An 8959-nucleotide genomic window follows, 5' to 3' on the forward strand; every position below is an offset into this window, starting at 1 on the left:
CGGGACCGTTTGCGCCTTTTGACTCACGTATGCAATTGTGTCGCTAGCAATCCAATGACAAAGAACCCAGATCGACATGTCTAGTCATAAACCAAAGTGGCAGTTCCGCATAGGGACAAGCATACATGACCCAGCAAAGCAGGTGTCAGTCACCAGCGAATGTAGACGAGTCGTAGCAAGCTACAAGGACTCCATTACATCGCGTGACATTTCCCCAAAGGGGACAGACACAGCAGCTAAGAAGGACACACGCCGGTCAACCAATGTGTCCGGAGCAGTAGCGAGCTACCATGGCTCGTTGGATCACAAAGGGGCATTTCCCTGTAAGGAATGCTACTAAAGTCTACGGCTAGGTAATCGAACCCCATACATATCAAGTACGACACACGTACGCATGACATACCGATATGTATAGATACATCGATGGCATCACAACATAACCCTAAACATACAAGCTTTATTTAAGAGGCTCAGAAGACCCACACACATAATATTACACAGTAAGGGTCTCACGACCCATCATAGCAGTCATTCAGTTACAAGCCAGCGGAAGTAATTAAACTGTCTGAGTACAGACAGATGAAACTAGAAGGCACATGGCCTGACTATACTACAGACCCAACCTAGGGCCAGATCGTAGCTGGGACACCAACTACTCATCGTCGTCGATGTTTAGGAAGAACCCTCCATTAGGGTCATTAACAACCTCTGCAACAATTATTAAACAAACATGAGTATGGAGGTAATCAGCAAGACTTTAGGATAACTATCTACTCATGCAATGTATCAATAAGGAATTGCGGGGTTTCATGCGGAAAGCCAACATTTGAATCGTGGCTAGACAACTTGCATTTTAAAGTAATTTTGACAACTTGACTTCTCGCACACGAGTCCACTAGCACCACAACAATACTCCATCGTGGAATCAGTCCGTCTCCACATGGAAATGCCGTCCACGACACTCATGCTTATCTTGACAATTTTATGAGTAGCCATTGAAGTTATCTATGAACAACATATGTCTCCAAGTAGTCCATATCCGCAGACGCGGCTATTCGAATAGATCATAACCTTGCAGGGGTGTACTTCTTCACACACGCTCTCGCCACTTATCTCCATGTGGACGTCATGCACCTCGGCAACCTTCAAGCGGAAGCCCAGCGAGGGAGTCGGCCACGACCGTTAACCACACTAATACTTAGTCCAGCTTTATCGCCTATCTGAGGGTAACCCGCACGGAAGTCCGGCCGAGGTTTCCGCCACGGCCCCGAACGATGTGCGCAGGGTTCCCAAGCCCACCATCCGGGTGCCACTTGGTACACCGTGCCACTGCCTACCGCATCACAGCCCACCTCTCAGGTCAGCGCTATGCACGGCCTCCAGCATGACTATAAACACCAGAAACTACTTGCAACTCCTGGACTGAGTACTAAGCGATTAATAAGTCGAGAGGCTCAATTAAGTATCCGAACGTGTGGTAGTATCTAGTCTTGGATTACATACACGGAACTCAGTTCCTAAGGACGGCTCCAATGAAACAACCCGCCATGTACTCCTACATAGCCTTTCACCGGTACCTTTACCAAATCAGGTTCAACACACCACCTTTACTTACTGAACACATTCTCACAATTGTGTTCATCTCCCAGATGAGAGACCATACACAACTCTAAGCATAGCATGCATAACAGGATAAGGCACATCATGGATCAAGCAACTACCAGGTATGCTAGGTTGCAAGGTTCAGCTATTTACTGTGACAAGGACATGTCATGCAAAGGAAGTGGGTTCAACTAACGTGGCAAAAGAAATTGAGCATTTGATCCTAATGCAATATGTAAGTGCAGGAGCGAGAACATGGGATTTATGGGGATGATCAAAATGGTTGCTTGCCTTGTTGCTCAGAGGAGGGACAATATCCGTTAGTCGGATATTCAGATTTGTTAGGTTTGAAGTTGATTTGAATCAAATTCAAATATCACTTCAAACGAGGTATTCTCGAATACCATTTTAATTGATTCGACCTGATGCTCAGATCAACTTGTTTTTAACATGCATGGAAATGACATGTTAAGTTGCTGGTTTGTGATTGAACAATGTATGATCATATCATTTGAAGTGGAATTCAAATGATTTCCAAATTCCATCTCCAAAGTATTTATAAAAGTTAACTTATTCATTATTCTATATGTTTGGGTCCAGTAACATTTTCAAACATGTTTGAAAATGACATATTCAGATTCCTTGCATTTTTCTGATACTTTTTCATATATAAATTATTTTCATTGGAGTTACAGATTAATTTCTATGATTTTTAGAAGTTTTGGCATTTTTCTGGAATTCTTTTAAATTAGAAATCCACTTATTGCGTCAGCCCCACGTCATCATGGCGTCAGCCGTCGGCTGACCTGATCAGGTCAAACCTGACAGGGGGGATCCACTGGTCAGCCTCACAGGGATAATCCCGCGCTGACCAGCCCCTGATTGCGTTTGACTTGGCCTGGGGCCCACTATCAGCGACTGCTTAGAGCTAATCCACCGGGATTAGGCCGGCCACATCGTCCCCCCCCCCGGAGACTGACCGGTGGCGACCAGATCCACGACGGATCTTCGCCGGAGACGCACTAAATCGTGCCGTGGTGCTCGGAATCGGGTGCCGAGAGCACTGGGATAATCCCCAGGCTTGGCCTCATGCAGCACTGGCCTCAGGGCGGGCTCGGGAGGACCGGAGGTCACCGGCGACGAGCCGAGGCAACGACCGGTGCTCGAGCTCGTTGGTCCAGTGGCTAGGGGGCACGAAACCGAGGGGAAGAGGAGGGGAAATGATCGCAAGCTCACGGTGGAGGTGAAGCTCGGCTCAGACTGCTCGGGGAGGGGCTGTAGCCGGCGATCCACCATTGATTTGCCAGCGGCCAAAGGTTGAAGACGACGGCACCGGAGGCGTTGCAGGGCTCGGGGAGGATGGTTTCGTCGACGTGCGTGTCGGGCTCGTTGTTGCAGAGAGGATAGGACACTCGGGAGGAAGATCCTGTGGCTAGGGGCACGGCAGCTCGAGCTCGAGCTCTTGGCAATGGCGGCAGGAGGAGGGAGGAGAGAACCCGAGAGGAGGGGGAGGAATGGTGCACGGGAACGGATAGGGACGTGCTCGGGGAGGTTATCCCCGCTGTCGCGCTGTCGTGGGGAGCACCCGAGCGTGCCACGGCGAAGCAGGAGGTGGAGGAGCCGCGGTGGGCGTTCGCTCCTCTGCCAGAAGGCAGGAGGAGGAAGACGCCCCTCCCCTAGTGGGCTGGGCCTCCTCAGGCGACAGGTAAGTCTTTCCACATTTTTTTCTGCTTTGATTTTCTGCTTTACTAACTATTTTTTGCTATTTATTTCAGCTCCAAATAGTTTACAAAAAAATATTTTGAACACACCAGAATATTTGTTGGGATATATCCAACCATTCCTAAAGTTTTCAACATTTTTTAAAACTTAAAGTTTTTGAATTCAAATTTCAAACTTGAAACCAGTAGCCTTTTGCATTTATTTAAAATGCCAAATGTATTAAGAAAATGGTTTTCTTCATTGCTTAATTGCTTTCAAGAATTATCAAAAAAGTTGAACTTTTCTTGAGGCCATTTTGGGTTCATTGATTTGAACAAGTTTATAATTCCTTTGAATTTGAGAAGTGGCTAGGGTTTTTGAGTTTTCCTTCACCACTTGCTTTCTTCTTGTTGAAATTTTCTTCGATGCAATGCAAAGAAGATATGAGCACAATGCTAACTTGATTAGGGTTTCAGGGATGTGACAAGGATTTTCTGAAAACATTTTTTTAAGTTTTTATTTTGGCCGTGGAATAATGCCCATCATATAGATTTTATTTTTCTGATAATTTTATTGTACAAAAACTATTTCTTCCGAATTTATTTGGTTTCCTTTTAATCGTTTTAAATCCTTCTTTTAATAAAAATTGGAAAGTGGTCTCTTATTAGGAAGTTCACTGGGCCACTTTAGGAAACGCACCTCGCCCATAACTCACCTTCTTCTTCCTCCTCCAGCGTTTCCTTGTGTAGCCATGGCAGCACCTTCCTGGAAACTTCCCTTCCGAAATTCGCGAGATTTCCTTCCTCCCGGCGCATCCCACCACCTCTATAAGAAGCCCCTACCTCTCCTCGTTCCATTCCCGTAGAAAACACCCCTCCTCCCTGCCCACAGCCCCCACGCCACCACCCACCATTTCCTTCCCTGTCAAACTCGCCAGGAGCTTCTCTCCTCGCCAGCTCCCGTGCCAGGATCAGTAGAGAGCCACCAGGACCCCCCGAGCGCCCCACCCCTTCCCCGTCGCGCCACCCCTTCCCCATCGCCCCTGCATTCCCTCCCCACCCCGACAGGACCCCCTGCACCATCGCCAAGAAGCCCCTGCTTCTCCCGTCGCCCCCCACAGCGACCCCCGTGCACCCTAACCCCCTCCTCCACCGAACCCCCTCCTCCACCGGCCCCTCCCCGCCGGAGATCCCCCCTCGCCGGAGTGCACCGCACCCTTGTCGCGCAGCACACCATCGCCAGGAGCAGCCTTGCTGCGTACGGACACGAAGGTAACCCCCCCCCTTCTGTTTATTTTCCATTTGTATGTAATGTTTTTTTTGTTTTGTTAGTCTACCGTTAGATCTAGATCCAACAAATCACATTAAAAGAAACTTACCCCTTTGGTTCTCACTACTGAAATTCATAAATTTCCCGTGTGCCAAAGCGGACGGCAAAGGCTTTGCCGTCGGTCAGCAGACGGCAAAGTAGAAGGTAAAAAAAATCCGGTGAAGAGGTTCTTTGCCGTCAGCTTTTGAGTGGGCAGAAGGCAAATTAACTGGGACGGCAAAGGGCACAACGTCCCCGTTAAGTGTTAACGGCAGGCCTCCCCCCTTTGCCGTCTGGGGGCAGACGGCAAAGAGGGGAGAGAGAGGGGGCAGATTCCCCCCTTTGCCGTCTGCCTCCACCCCTTTGCCATGTGGGGGCAGACGACAAAGAGGGGAGAGAGAGGGGGCAGATTCCCCCCTTTGCCGTCTGCCGCCCCCCCTTTGCCATGTCGGGGCAGACGACAAAGAGGGGAGAGAGAGGGGGCAGATTCCCCCCTTTGCCGTCTGCCTCCCCCCCTTTGCCATGTGGGGGCAGACGACAAAGAGGGGAACCAACCCCTTTTTTATTTATTTTTTGTTATATCCAGCATTTTTAACAATAATCAGGATATATATATATTTGACATAAATAAATTTCTTTCCGTACTCATAACCATATTAAAATAACCTCTTATATCTAGCTTTCAAGTTGCATCCACGTGCATACAAAGTTTCCTATATTACACCAGTTTCATCCACGTGCATACAAAGTTTCATATATTCATATACTACAATAGTTTCAATACAACCCATGGTACAAGAAATCATCTTCAAGCATTCCATCAATATTTTCCAAGCTTCCCGTGAAGTGAAGGTAATCTGCAAAATGACAAATAAGAAAGTTAGAAAAATAAGAAAGTTATTTCGGAGAGAAATTAGCTAAGTATAGACCATTTAGGAGCTAACTAAGCTAATTATGTCATTTAGGTGGGACCCTAGCTAACTACAGGTCGTTTCAGAGCTAACTTGGGTAAAATAGGTCATTCCGGAGCAAACTATGCTTATTAAGCTATTTTTGATCTAGCTAGGCTAATTATAGGCCATTTAATACCTAAGTTAGGGGGAATAGGTCATGTTGCAGCTATGTAAGCCTTATTATGTCATTTCGAGGATAATTAGCTAAGTATAGGTCATTTTTTTACTAAATAGACCATTTAGGAGCTAACTAAGCTAATTATGTCATTTAGATGGATAATTAGTCAATTTAGGCTTTGTTGGATGAGTCTAATTAAGCTACGTAGAATAAGAGAAAGAGAAGAAGAAGTAAAAGAAGGAGGAGGAGGAGGAGGAGGAGGAGGAGAAGGAGACGGAAGAGGAGAAGAAGAAGAAAAGAAGAAGGAGAAGGAGAAGGAGGAAGAAGGAGGAAGAAGAAGGAGAAGGACGAGCTCCTTCTCCTTCTTCTCCTCCTTCTCCTCCTTCTTATCCTCCTCCCTCTCATTCTTCTTCTTCTCCTCTTCTTCTTCTTCCTTCCTTTCATTTTTCCTCTTTCTTCTCCTCTCGTCCCCTTCTTCGGGCTAAATTGGCTAAGAATGCCTTTTTGGAGCTAATTATGTCATTTTGAGGCTAATTAGGTAAGTATAGGTCATTTTTTATTAAATAGACCATTTAGGAGCTAACTAAGCTAATTATGTCATTTAGATGGATAATTAGCCAATTTAGGCTTTGTTGGATGAGTCTAAGCTAGATAGAATAATAGAAAGAGAAGAAGAAGTAAAAGAAGGAGGATGAGGAGGAGGAGGAGAAGGAGACGGAAGAGGAGAAGAAGAAGAAAAGAAGAAGAGAAGGAGAAGGAGGAAGAAGGAGGAAGAAGAAGGAGAAGGAGGAGCTCCTTCTCCTTCTTCTCCTCCTTCTCCTCCTTCTTCTCCTTCTTCTTCCGCCCGTCGACCCGAGGCTCGTGGGTCGAAGGCTCGTCGACCCGAGGCTCGTGAACCGGAGACCGTGTAGCCTCCACCTCATACGAATCCACCCTAGAAGTCCTGTGCTCAGGTGAATCAGCTTGGGGTGGTGGCGGAGACCGTGTAGCCCTACCTCTCCCGCCGCCACATGTACCTTTAGTACAACATAAGTACCAATATGAGTAATAAAATGTATATAGATACCAATATGCATACAACATGAGTACAACATAAATACCAACATGAATACAATGTGTACCTTTAGTGCCTCTCGGCTTCACGGGGGGTCGACCTCCTCTCACGGGGGGTGCTCCTTGCAAAGTAGAGAGAAACACTCTCCGAAGAGGCGAGGCAGGAATGGAAGTACCCATCCCATCACCCGCCGATGAAGAAGCAGCCGCGGAGTGCTTTCGAACCTTTCCCACCATCTTTCAACACCTGTCATGACAAAGAGTAAATGAAATTAGTACAACATAAATACAAACAGGAGTAATAAAATGTATATAATTTAAGTGTATCATCTTCATAAATACCAACATGACTAATAAAAATTGAATACCTAACATGAACTCAAAATTTATATATAGTATAATAGTTCAATACCTGACATGAACTAATAACAATCGTCCTCGTCTATATATGCTTCGGGGTCAATAAATGCATCATGATCATCACTATCATCAATAAATGCATCATCATCATCACTATCACGAAGAACATGTGGAAGGCCACCATTATGTAATCGGTCAAGAAGTGACAGGTCATCCGCAGCAGTAACCTCTTCTTCTTCCAGCTCTTCCTGTTCTGGCTCAGGGCTTAAGACGGATTCACTGTCGCTGTCTACTTCAATGTTCTGGGGTGAAGTAGAGCGGTTCTTGAAACGTTTCTTGGACATACGTGTTTCTTGGAAGAAATCTCCTTCATATGTGTCTGGGTTAATGTGAGGTTCGTAATCCTCTTCATTGAGGGTAGGTGGTCTAAAATGTGGTGGCACTTCATAAAGGACATCACAACCTTTGAGATTTGGATCAGTTTGGCAGGCCCACGGTAGATAGAAAACTTGTGTCGCCTGTTGAGCCGTAATATAGACATCGGGAACATCTAAGTGGGTGTTTTGGTTGATTTCGACTAGTCCTATATGTTCATGAGTCCTTCTAGTCTCCCTCGGCTCAAACCAATAACATTTGAAGACTACGACGGTCGGTGGGTTTTCACCATAGAATAGAAGTTCATAAATTGCTTCAACTCTTCCATAATACTCGGTGTCTCCTTCGCCGATAGCAGAGACAGAACAATTTGTAGTCTTTAGGTCGGGCATAGATAGCTCTTTGCCAAAGGTACGAAAGTGATACCCGTTGATGTTGTATTTGTCAAATGAACGGCCCTTATAGTCAAAACCATTAGCGACTTGTCTCAACTCGGCGTCCATAGACTCTGCATCAGCCTACAAGTTTAATACGAAAGAATGGATGCATTAGCCGCAAATTAGACCAATAAATCAAATGGGCCCTTAATGGTAATAAATTACCCTTTGTTTGAACCAAGAGATGAAACCGGGATAGTCGCCTCCATGCTTTGCGAGAAGCTCATACTCTTCGACGGAATCCTTTTCGATGACCGCTCCATCCGAGAATTCGGCAACGTATCGACTATATCAAATATCCGGGAATAAGAGTAGTTCAAAGCAATTAGAAGTTGCGGAACAATAAATTACCGAGAACTTACTCGATGTACGGCCGCACTTCTGTTAGGTTGGTGAAGATATACAATGAAATGGTCCGCCATTCTTCGACATCCAACGATTTCCCTTTCGAAGCAGCGGATGGTGCGAGCTTAACTTTGAATAGGCTGAGGTTGGATCAAACTTTTTCTCGAGCGCCATCACTGTACCGAGGCTTCGGGTTATGCAAATGATGATTTTTGGCTTCGTAGTGTGTTGTCACGAAGTTTGCTGCCTCCTCAGTAATGAATGCCTCGTCCATCGATGCTTCAATTCTACATTTATTTTTACACTTAGCTCGAAGCGTCTTCTGCATCCTCTCAGTTGAGTAGCACCATCGATTTTGAACGGCCCCCCATTCTTGCCTCGGTCGGGAGATGCAAAATCAAATGTTGCATTGGATTAAAGAAGCCCGGTGGAAAGATCTTTTCTAATTTGCAGATCAACTCCAGCGCCAACTCTTCCATTTCATCTAGCACGCCAGGTGATAGTTCTTTCGCACAAAGAGAACGGAAGAAATAGCTCAGCTCTGCCAGTACTAGCCATTCATCCTCAGGGATAAAGCCACGCAACATCACCGGCATTACCCGCTAAATCCATATGTGCCAATCATGACTCTTGAGCCCAAATATTTTCAATTTCTCAAGACTCGCTCCCCTCTTTAGATTCGCAGCATACCCATCGGGGAACATCAA

The sequence above is a fragment of the Hordeum vulgare genome, chromosome 1H, assembly GCF_904849725.1.
Source record: "Hordeum vulgare subsp. vulgare chromosome 1H, MorexV3_pseudomolecules_assembly, whole genome shotgun sequence".
In the NCBI taxonomy this organism is placed as follows: Eukaryota; Viridiplantae; Streptophyta; class Magnoliopsida; order Poales; family Poaceae; genus Hordeum; species Hordeum vulgare.